The following is a 12,452-nucleotide window of genomic DNA, read 5'->3' as shown; positions in this document are numbered from 1 at the left end:
ACAGCTGCTTTCCAAGGCCTGAAAACCTGATCTGAGTCACTCCCAGACTATTTGCCTTTTGCAAACAGCCAGTGTGAGCATTCTGATTTGCACATTTAGTTGAGAAATGCATCAGCCAGTTTGCAAGTTCCTATTCATGGCAGCCTGACTCCTACCCAGAGCCAAACTTTCCTTTCCCCTGACTCAACTGTTAGTGATTCTCTGAGTTCAGGTGGTTTGTGCCATCCCCCCTCACACTCTTGCATCTTGGCTGCAGGACTGTCAGAGCAGACTCTGCTTTATCCTGTTCTTCCTTGTAAAGCACTAAGCTGTTTGAGTGGACTGTGCAAAGGGAGGGCGAGGAGTGGATGTAGCACGTTTCTGTATTTCCAGTGCTTTCCCTGCCCTGTTGCAGACGCTCTCAAGATCTGTTTTGTGCTATCTTGGCATAAAGTGCAGCTTGAGGCCTTCCTGTGAACACTTCATTTTGTAACAGCTCCTTGATTGTTATCAAAAGGTCTCTTCCTGACATGCCCCTGTTTGACTCCAAGCCAGCTGTAGCATGGGAGCCTGCATGGTCACCACCTTGTCATTTGTGGTCTTGGGTGAGGCCTAGTTCCCACGATACTGTAGGCTGAGCCAGTGTGAGAGGGCTGCATGTGTATGTGAGGCATTCCCTGAATGAATTCTCTCTTCTCTACTACAAGGGTCTTGAAAAGTGTGTGAATGCATTTGTTAACAGTTTGCCTAATGATCTCCAGGCAGTGAGATATATCAAGGGGGACACTTTCTGTGACTTTCTTGGGGCTGCTGGTCCTGGCACTAGGGTGGTAGTTGGTGAGATGTTCGGCTCATCTGCTGGACCAAGGTATCCTTGCATGGATTAGACCTAGTCGAAGTGCTGACACATAGGACACGCTGGCTCTTTTCCCGAGGAGTTACTTCCAATGTCTCAGTGTAACACTCAAGTTGTGTTACATTTCTCTTAGCTAGTAAGTCCAGAGGTATGCATTCTTCCATGTACTTGGATAGAGGAGACCTCCAATTCTGTCCAGGCCTCAACCTCTTCTCCTTTCCTTTTTCAGCTCTACTCTGCCACTGTCAGTAACCTGCAAACAGAGCATCTCCAAGCACTCATAAGCTGATTTTGACTTCACATAAATTATGGAAACCCAGTTTATTTCAATAGTACAATTTGAACTTCGCTTTTCAGCAGTTACCAGTGCCAGGAGGAGCAGATTGAGGACCTCTTAAATCTGCTGCCTTATTGCCACCATGCCTTCAATAGTGACTCTGAATTGTAGCTGTACTTCATGAAAACAGAAAGAGAGGACACAGTCTCAAGCTGCACCAGGGGAGGTTTAGGCTGGATTTTAGGAAGAAATCCTTCACAGAGTGGTTGGCCATTGGCATGGGCTGCCCAGTGAGGGGGTGGAGTCACTGTCCCTAGAGCCACAGTTTAGTTGATTAGATGGTGTTGGGTGGTAGGTTGGACTTGATGATCTCAAAGGTCTTTTCCAGCCTAGTTAATTCTATGATTCTGTGAAAAGGTACCCACCCTGGAGGCTGTCACACAAGCTTCTACATCAGTTCTACCTGAAGGGCAGATCTCAGAGCAGTTGCTGTGGTATTAGACTGCAGTTTCTAGGACAACCCTGATACAGTTTTGCAAGGTGCACTGCATGCTGGGTCCAGTACCGCTCTCTCAGAAGACAATGTTAGATCTCCTGTTAAGTCATAGAGCACCCAGAGGGCTTCCTGAGAGCACCAAGCACCAGAAGATCCTTCACTTGCACATGCTGGTCTATGCACAAGAAGTGTCTGCTGTCTTTCATTTCCAATTACCTAGCAGGAAGGGTTGTGGGGCACAATGCTCAATGAATTTCAATGTAATCCTCAGCAGCTCTGGCATGTTTGATTGTCCTGAATGGACAAAAAAGCCTCAAAGTTGCTCTGAACCAGACAATGAGGCAGAAGCCAGTAGATCTGGTTCTTTAGGCTTGCTTGAACATGTTTCAGAGCCAGAAGGAGCCAGGTGGGCGTGCTTTTGGCCACAGTTGGAAAGAAGGCTGTCCATAGGTTGCAATATCAGGGTTTTATCCCTTGATCTGTGTTGCTCCTGGCCATTATTGTCTTGGGAAATCTGTAAGTACCAGCCCAAAGAGCCAGAGCATTTGTCTTGCAATTGCCCACGCTCTGGAAGGAACCATAAGCTTTGCTTGGAAGCCGAACTGTGTTTCAGTTTACCCAGACAAGACAGCAAAGACCCCTCACTGTTTTCAGCCTTGTAAAGCCCGGGAACAGACACGCATCTTGCCGGGCCGAGAGGCGGAACCCCAGAGGAGCTGAGTCCCCAGGACAGTTTTGTTTGACTGGAGCAAGGAGCGAGCGCTGCTGCAAACGGATTACAGCCGAGGAACCTCCTCTCTATAAAGCTTTCAGCTACAAATCCTTCGGGAGCAAATCCTGCCGCAGCAATAAGCTGCAGGCACCAACAGAAAGTGAAAGGGTGCTCCTGCAGCCTCCACGTGGTCGACGCCATTTTGGTTTGTCTAGAGCTTCACGTGTGCCACGAGGTATCAGGACCAGTGAGTAATTACAATACCTCTGCTTATTGAACATTAAAATATCCTGTTCTATAGACTACGACACATATGATGATTCTTTAACAAAAGAAATGTGAACTCTTGGTTCAGTGGGGACCAGAACATAGGACTCTTCCTTTCCAAATCACTGAGTCATACTTATGTTGACATTTTTTATCCAGGGAGAAACCAATATTCTTTGCTGCAGCAGTGAAACTTCTTCAATAGGAGGGATTTTGCTTTTCCTTTCTGTGACTAAGCAGAGCAGTAAATCACTTCTTTTCAGGGATGAAGAGAGGGAATATTATCTGACAGTCAAGAAAAGACTGTGGAAGGTAGACAAAGAGATCAATAAAAGAGAGAATGTGTCATCTCTCCCTGCAAAATGTGCAACGCTCAGAAGGAGGCAATTTGTCTTTTCCTTTCACTTGTAAATCTGCAACTGGGGTGCCTCCATCAGTTTCTTTGTGTTCTACTAGGGTAACAACAGTAGGTGCCACTTTAATCACTCTTCAGGAAAAACAATTAAAACAACATTTTTTACAAAGGACCCAGACCTGAATTGAACCAACCTTTTCTTACTTTAAAGCAGTCTGTTCTCTAGGTGGCAGTTACCAGTCTCCTTTACTCCAAGTTACAGAAAGAGGGAAAAAGACTTGATGATGCTTTCTCTTTAGTCAAAAACAAAGGAAAGGCAAAGCTGTTTCAAAAGAATTGATGTGAACCAGCACCTTGCAGACCATTTGAAATATTAAAAAAGTAATTCTCTCAGCGTGAAAAAAGGCAGTTTCAAGTCAACTCACATTTTTGTGATAAGAGAAGGATAGAATCACAGAATGTTAGGAGCTAGAAGGGACCTCCAGAGATCACCTAGTCCAACCCCACTGCCACAGCAGGATCACCTAGGGCAGGCCTCAGAGGAATGCAACCAGGCAGGTTGTGAAAGTCTCTAGAGAAGAAGACTCGGAGACCTCTCTGGGCAGCCTGTTCCAGTGCTTTGTCATGCTCACTGTAAAAAAGGGTATCCTTGTGTTGAGGTGGAACCTCCTGTGTTCTAGCTTGTACCCATTGTTCCTTACCCTGTCTCTGGGCACCACCAAATAGAGACTGGAACCATCACTTTGAGACCCACCCATGAGATATTTATAGACCTTGATAAGATCTGCTTTCAATCTTCTCAAGACCTAAACAGCCCCAGGTCTCTCACAGGAGAGATGTTCAGGTGCCTTCATCATCCTTGTAGCTCTCTGCTGAGCTCTCTCCCCTAGATCCCTGTCTCTCTTGAATTGTGGAGCCCAAAACTTGACACAGTATCCCAGGTGTGGTCTCACCAGGGCAGAGCAAAAGGGGAGGAGAACCTCCCTCGACATACTGGCCACACTTGTCTTGATGCACCCCAAGATACCACTGGCCCGTTTGGCCACACGGGCACATTGCCAGATAGCTTGGTGTCTACTTCTTCATGCTTCTGATTGCTTCTCTTCTCTCTTCTCTTTTATTTTTCACCAAAATCTTCATCTGAGCAGATCCTATACAGAAAACATAACATGTTCTTGCAGATACCTGGTCACAAGGAACAGAGAAGGCTGTTTTCACTACCTAACATCCATATTCTTAGCTGGCAGCAGCTGCAAAAAGCCCTCCTCTCTGACAGCTGACAACAGCCAAGCAAAAAAAAGTGTCTGTGATCTGTCTTCTATTCACAGGCAGCCCTTTCAAGATCCAGAATCAACACTGCAAATACAGAATTAGCTAGTATCAGCTTTATTATATGAGGAAAAAGAAAAGAACATGAAATTTAGCATGCTAAATATTTTTAAAGTACTACTTCACTTAATTCTCAACAGTATCTGTACATTTTTTTTTTTTAATCCTTAGTGCCCACTGATTCCTGATGTGTAAACAAGTGTGGTATCACCAGATTTGGCTCATTCTGTCAAGAAAATTAACCACCGGAGGAACAGCTCAGAATTTATCTCTTGCAGAAGATTTAGAACGATTCCAAAAAGGAACTTTTCAAGAAAGGGGGAAGAAAATTCTTTCATTATTCCTTACAGAGTAGTGCTCCTCCCATACCTAATATTTATTCTAAAGACACACTTTCACTGCTCACAAAGAGGACAAAATATCACCTGAAACCAAAAATTACCAGCACTAAATTTGATTTTCTTGCATTATCATCAGCAGCTAGCAGGATTCAGTTAGCACATAATTTATTGCATTAAGTTATGAGTTACTTCGGGGATTTTGCTGGCACTTACGTTGTCAAGAGGTGAATTATTTATTCCAACACTTTTTTCCTAGTAACTGAAAAAAAAAATAAAAAATTAGTGTGATAAGGTGTATTTGCAGTAGGCCCTAGGAGATGGGACAAAAGCTTCATGAATTCACCTGGCCAAGCAGGTGGCTCATGTTGTTTCCCACTACGATTACACCAGTGGCAAACATAGTCTATTTTGTTTACTTTATTTATCATGTATAAAAGCAATATTGAAGGGAATTTATTATCTAGAACAATGAGATAGAGACTATAAAGCCTTACTTTTAAAGAACTGAAAAAAGCTAAGTGATTTCCATCATCAGTCAGAATTAAACAATGAAGCTCAGTTCTGAATATAAAACACTCATTACTTGTGGTGCCTGCATTACTTGCTGTCCATTTACAACAGACGTACTTAGAAATCTTTATTTACAAAGCAAACTGAAAAGAAAAAGCAAAAAAGGAAAACTGAGAAAAATTAGAATCTAATCACAGAAAAAGAAAAAAAAAAAATCCCAGCTAATGAAATTATAGTTTGGACCAGAAATGATACCTCAGTAAAGACACAGAACACACACAGCCATTAGAAGACTGCGCATCTACAGTGTAAGTATGCTACAACTCATGTGTGGATTACACACACACACACAGATGGAAATCACAGTAACTTAAAAAGAGCATCTCATGACTACCAGGGGTTTTTTTATGGCCTCTTTGGTGAGCTGACCACCTGCCAGGTGTTCACCCAGGTGCTCTATCACTCCCACTCCTCCACAGGACCTGGGGAGGAAATACAATAGAAAAGCTGGTGGGTGGAGAAAATGACAGATGGATCACTTACTCAATACTGTCCAGGGCAAAACAGGCTTGACTTGGGGAATTCAATTTAATTTATTGCCAATTAATAGCAGAGTAGGATAGTGAGAAATGAGAACCAAACTAAAACCATATTTCTGCCATCTCTTCTTTCTTCCCAGGCTCAATTTTACACACAGCACTTCTACCTCTTCTCCCACCCACAGTGCCTGAGGGATGGAGAGTGAGGACTACAGTCTGGTCATACCATTTTGCTCTGCCACTTCCTACCTCTCATGCTCTTCCCCTGTGCAAGTGAGAAAGGAAGGAGTGCTCCAGTGCAAAGGAGACATGGTTTGCTCTCACAGGCTGCAGCTCTTCACAGACTATTCCAGCATGAGTCCTTTCCACTATGTTAAGTCCCTCAGGAATGGGCTGTTTCAGCGTGGATCCCCTGTGGGGTCACTGATCCTGCCAGAAAACCTGCTCCAGCATGGGCTCCTCTCCATGAGCTGCAGATTCCTTTGTGCTATGTACACCTGCTGGGAGGTCCTCTGCAGGCTGCAGGCTAAGTATCTGCTCCACCACAGGCCTCCATGGGCTGCAGTGAGGCCTGGTCTTCACCATGGCCTTCTGCCGGGGAACTTCACCTCGGGCACCTCCTCCAGCTCTTTCTTCAGTTACCTTGTGTCTGGGGGGATGTTTCTCTCACATATTCTCACTGCTTTCTCCCAGTTGCTGTTGTGCAGCAGTTTTAAACCCTTTTTAAACAGGTTCTCACAGAGGTGCTACCGATGTCACTGATGGGCTCAGTCTTGGCCAGGGCTGAGTGTGCCTTGGAGTCATCCGGAACGGACTCTGTCGGAGACAGGGGAAGCTTTTGCAGCTCCTCACTACCAAAACTTTGCCACAGAAACCAAATATCCTTGAAAACAAAACTCCTCTAGCAGGGGAGCAGCTTGAATCTATTCAGTGATACTGGGATTCTTCCAACGCTAAAAACCGCACAAGCAAGATCTTGCATTTCAAAAACTGCCACTCATGTGTGCAAAGGGAAAGCTCTGTTAAAAGGCCTGCAGGAGTGGTGTTAATGCTGCAACAAAACCACAGTCACACTGTGCTTCTGAAATGCAGAACAGCAGCAGCTCTGTGAGCAAAGATACCTTTCAATGCTAGCTATAGCATAAACCAGATTATATACAGGACATATCACTTAAACATGGTTATTTAACTATCCCCAAATGGCAGTGCTACTCTGTGCTCTCAGGAACAGAGGGAACAATAGATGGTGGCATCTCCTTGCCACCTATATTTACCCAGTTTTCATCTGTGTTACGATGGATCCACCAGATGTTGCGATGGATCTAGTACACATTCTCAGCCACTACCCTCAGTGGTTCTACAGGTTCCACATCTACACATTTCTCACTAGATGGAAAAAGTATGAAGAAGACAAGCTATAAAGCTTTCCACCCAATCAAAAACAAACGTTCCAAAATTCAGATAAAGCTGCAGATACATGGTCTGCTCACTAAATGTCACATTCTCTACTGTGGCCAACTGACTGATGCATACACACAAACTGGAAGGTGCAGACACAAGCACATACACTGAACACCGATATTCTTTGAGTAGGTATCCTAGCCATGCCCAGGTATCATGTTGTGAGGAGACACCTTCCCATTAGTGTTCCTTATTGGAACCTAAAACTACTTCCTACCTACCTCTCATTTTCAGCAGGAGGAAAGAATGGATGTGCATAAAAACAAACATGGAACAAAAAACCTGATTTATTTATCCGAAGGCCTGCAGGACATCAGTGAAATACAGTGGCGGCAGCCTAAACAAACACTATGAAGAAAGGAAAGGAAAAGGTGATATGAAGCATCTCTATTTCATTCACACTTTAACACTAAAAAAGGGGGCCAAGAATGTGAATTAAATACTGAAATTTCAAGGCTAGAGGAAAAATACAATACAGACAGAACTCAGAAAAGACAACTTGCTCTGCATCATGGTTGATGGACTCCAGAGAGGCAGAAACCAAAGGATCAGAGTTGGAGTGTTTTCACTGTGGCTCCCACAATGCAGCATGATACCAGATCCAAACATGAGCCAGCAGTGTGCCCAGGTGGCCAAGAAGGCCAATGGCATCCTAGCATGCATCAAGAATAGTGTGGCCAGCAAGAGCAGGGAAGTCATTGTGCCCCTGTACTCTGCAGTGGTTAGGCCACACCTTGAGTACTGTGTCCAGCTCTGGGCCCCTCAGTTTAAGAAGGACATTGAGACTCTTGGACGTGTCCAGAGAAGGGCAACAAGGCTGAGGAGAGTCATCAAGCACAGGCCCTATGTTAGAGAGGGCTGAGGGAGCTGGGATTGTTTAGCCTGGAGAAGAGGAGGCTCAGGGAGACCTTCTTGCTGTCTACAACTACCTGAAGGGAGGTTGTAGCCAGGAGGGGGTTGGTCACTTCTCCCAGGCAACCAGCACCAGAACAAAAGGATATAGTCCCAAGCTGTGCCAGGGGAATTTTAGGCCAGAGGTGAGGAGAAAGTTCTTCACAGAAAGAGTAATTAGCCATTCAAATGTGCTGCCCCAGGAGATGGTGGAATCACCATCCCTGGAGGTATTCAAGAGGGGATTGGACATGGCACTTGGTGCCATGGTTTAGTCATGAGGTCTGTGGTTACAGGTTGGACTTGATGATCTTTGAGGTCTCTTCCAACCTTAGTGATTCTGTGAAAACTGGAGAAGATTAGTGCTCATGAGTCTAGGTTTCATCATAGGGACATATGTACATTCCTCATATGTATTTTATCTATGTAATTTCAAAGCATCTGCCTTAAATTCATCTGTATATATGAGAAATAGTTTAAAACCAAAGATTTAAAATGTCTAAATAAGAATACCAGGTTTATGACATGCATTAGCCCCAGAAAGGATCACACAACAGCTGTGAGCACCTAGCGGTAGTGGGATGTACTCCAACACTTGGCAGTTAACAGATCCTGTGCAGACACAAGGATTACATCACTGAAAGATCACGAGTATAGAAAATCACTACATAAAATGTGGTCTTGGGTTTGGCTGAGCTGGACTTAATTCTCCTCAGAGCATCTTTCCAGTGCTGTTTTGCAGTGCTGTAGCTGCCTGTTGATAACACAGCAGTGTATACTGATGAATGAGCATCCAGGCTGTGCTTTTCCAATGTTTACCCACCCCAACAGGAGGCAGAAGGGTGAGCAAGATCTTGGGAGAGGACACAGCCAGACCAGCCGACCCAAAGGGGCATACCATGCCATATGATTTCAGCTCAGATATCTATACCAAGTGAAAGAAGGAAGGGTGAGGACATCTGTGGAGGTGTCTGTCCTCCAGAGAAACTGCTATAGCATAACCCTGCTTCCCAAGAGTGACCAAAGAGCATCTGCTGATGGGCAGAAGAGAATAACTTCTCTCTTTCCCTTTGCTTCCACGCATGGCCTTTGCTTGTGCTTACCATTATTAAATTGCTCCTACCTTATTACCAGCCACTTGCTAATTTTTCCCCTCTCCCCTGGCCATCTAAGAAGGGGAGTGATAGAGTGGCTTTGGGGGGCACTTGGCCCCCAGGCAAGGCCAATCTGCCACACACTCTTATAGCTTTCTTGAAGGATCTATTCCCCTTTATGCAGTTTGCTATGTCTTCATATGTTTATGTCTTGCTGTTTTAACAGCAAGTTTGGTAGAACCAAAACTTTAATTTTGTATTCTAGACAGGATATTCTGAACTATTTTCCCTACATAGCAGGGTGAGAGGCCCGCAGAGGGCTGATAAGAGCAGCAACAGCTCCAGCAAGTGCATCCAGCCCATGGAAATCAAACCCCCAGAGAATGGCCATGAGCCCATGGAGGTGAACACAGGGATGACTGCACCTTCAGAGCATCGAGGGGCCATGGAGGAGGATTCCCTTCAAAACCAGCCCCAGGCAATGCCGGTGGATCCATCCTCCTCGCTCATATCTAGCTTCACAGGGCACTACTCCACCCTGGCTCATGCACCACGGGGCCCAAAGAGCCGGAGGACCGCCGGCGGCTCCCCGATACCCGCTAAGCCCCTGGCTCTAAACAAGGAGCAGCGGCCCCTCCGACGGCTCCTCCGACGGCTGTAGGCAGGCCCAGGCTCAGCGGCGTCGGGCGCCTCCCAGACCTCGGCCGGCCGCAGTGGAGCCCTGCCGTGACACCCCCTAGCCCGTCCCGCAGGAAGGGCATCAGGACATGCTCTGCCCTGAGCCCTGGGGAAGAGGTGAGGAGAGCGGCTGCCATCTGCTGCTGGCCAGCCCCACTGCACCGGCGCCACTCCGCTGGAGAGCAACCCAAGGCAACACCGCAGCCCATCGATACCGCCGGACACCATCGGAGGGCGGCGGAGCCCACCGGAGCCTGCTGGGCTGCCCTGCCCTGCCCTGCCCCTCCACCCAGGCTACGCTGGGGCCTGGCCGTGGGGCCAAGGCAGTGCAACGAGCGACGCCGGTGCGGACCTCTGGAGACCGTCGGAGATGGGCAGAGGCCATGGAGACCGCCCAACATCTCTGGAGACCACGGCAGCTTTGGGGACTCCCCTGCATCACCACCCAGGTTAATGGGCCGTGGCCACGGGCCGAGCAGGGTGCATGTCCACAGCGAGCTCTCTGCTCGGCTGCCAAAGGCGTGAGTCGAGATGAAGCCACACCAGACCGGCAGTGAAGATCACGGAACACCAGCAGACCCTCCAGGAAAGCAGACACTCTCCATCCTTCCATCCCATTGCAGATGGAGCAACAGCTCTCCCACTGGGAGAAGTCATTTCAGATGGTTTCAGACAGTTTTACAAGGTTTTGGCCTCTTTAGGAAATGTTGTAACTGCTTATTAAAAAACCCACAGAGGCACACACAGACACCCAAAGAAATAAAACCACCACCACCACCACCAACCTAAGCTCTCCTCTGTTATTTGGCACTTTTGAGAATGCATGGGCATAAAACCAGACTAGTCTTTAAGAAGCAAGATCAGAACAAGTGCAACAGCCCAGCTATTCTACATGGCTGCTGCATTTTTAAGACGTGGTCAGCAATCTTTTTACTATTGAAGGACAGTTATGATGGCAAAGATCTGTGCTTGTCTGGTGCGTGGTTTTGCAGGTCAATATTCCTGCAGATTAAGCTTTTGTGTAACTGCTCAGATTGCTTCTTTCTCTGTCTGATTGAGAAATTTATCTTCTCTGCAAGACTAAAAGGTAAAAAATGAAGTCATTCTCTCAGACACAGAATTATGCAGTGCTTTGTAGCCAAACTGGACCATAAACCTCTTCTGCTTGGGTGCTGCATTCAGCAGTATTTCATGCCAATATTTCTATTCTGATTCTAATCTAGAATGCAAGGGAGAATGTTTGCAATGTGATGTGCTAATGTGTACGTGCGTGTGTGTGTCTAGGGAGTAAATTGGGTATCAAACACGCAACACACAAGTGCTACATGTCAAATCCATGGTACAGAAGGAAAAGGCATCTGTGTTTTAACCAGGACACCGAAGAGATCTTCTTTTTTGCAGCAGCACTTAAAAGGCTGGACAGATGGGCAATGGCATGAGATTTCACACATCTGAGTGCCAGGTTCTACACACTGGCCACAACAAGGCCATGCAGCGCTACAGGCTTGGGTCAGAGTGGCTGGAGAGCAGCCAGGCAGAAAGGGACCTGGGGTTTCTGGTTGATAGTAGGCTAAACATGAGCCAGCAGTGTGCCCAGGTGGCCAAGAGGGCCAGTGGCATCCTGGCCTGGATCAGGAACAGTGTGGCCAGCAGGAGCAGGGAGGTCATTCTGCCCCTGTACTCAGCACTAGTTAGGCCACACCTTGAGTCCTGTGTCCCGTTCTGGGCCCCTCAGTTTAGGAAAGCTGTTGAGATGCTGGAAGGTTTGGAGCAGAAGCCCTATGAGGGGAGGCTGAGGGAGCTGGGGTTGCTTAGCCTGGAGAAGAGGAGGCTCAGGGGTGACCTTCCTTGCTGTCTACAACTACCTGAAGGGAGGTTGTATCCAGGTGGGGGTTGGTCTCTTCTCCCAGGCAACCAGCACCAGAACAAGAGGACACAGTCTCAAGCTGGGCCAGGGGAGGATTAGGCTGGATGTTAGGAGGAATTTCCTCACAGAAAGAGAGATTTGCCATTGGAATGAGCTGCCCAGGGAGGTGATGGAGTCACCATCACTGGAGGTGTTGAAAAGGAGACTGGATGAGGCACTGGGTGCCATGGTTTAGTTGATAAGATGGTGTTGGGTGATGAGTTTTTCCTGATGATCTCAAAGGTCTTTTCCAAGCTGGTTAATTCTATTACTAGCTGCAATGAATGACAGAGTACTTCAACCTGGTTTTGATTTTTAAAAAATCCTTCTATTTGTATCTTTTGCAGGGAGTTGGCATGGGGGAGGTGGATGCGAAGTACATATGGGACAGCAGTTCCCAGAAACAAAAACAGTTTAGGGTTTGCCTTCAAAAGGGGAAAAAAAGAAAACGGAAGGTTAGGGAAGGGAAGGTTTGGGAAGGGAAGGTTTGGGTAGGTGGGGGAAGGTTTGGGAAGGGAAGGTTTGTGAAGGTTAGGGAAGGTTTGGGAAGGGAAGGTTTGGGGAGGTTTGGGATGGGAACATTTGGGACGGGAAGTGAAAAAAGGGAAGGGAAAAGAAAAGAAAAGAAAAAAGAAAAGAAAAGAAAAGAAAAAAGAAAAAGGAAACAAAAGAAAAGAAAAGAAAAGAAAAGAAAAGAAAAGAAAAGAAAAGAAAAGAAAAGAAAAGAAAAAAGAAAAGAAAAGAAAAGAAAAGAAAAGAAA

The sequence above is a fragment of the Dryobates pubescens genome, chromosome Z, assembly GCF_014839835.1.
Source record: "Dryobates pubescens isolate bDryPub1 chromosome Z, bDryPub1.pri, whole genome shotgun sequence".
Taxonomy (NCBI): Eukaryota; Metazoa; Chordata; class Aves; order Piciformes; family Picidae; genus Dryobates; species Dryobates pubescens.
This window is presented reverse-complemented; position numbering follows the sequence as displayed.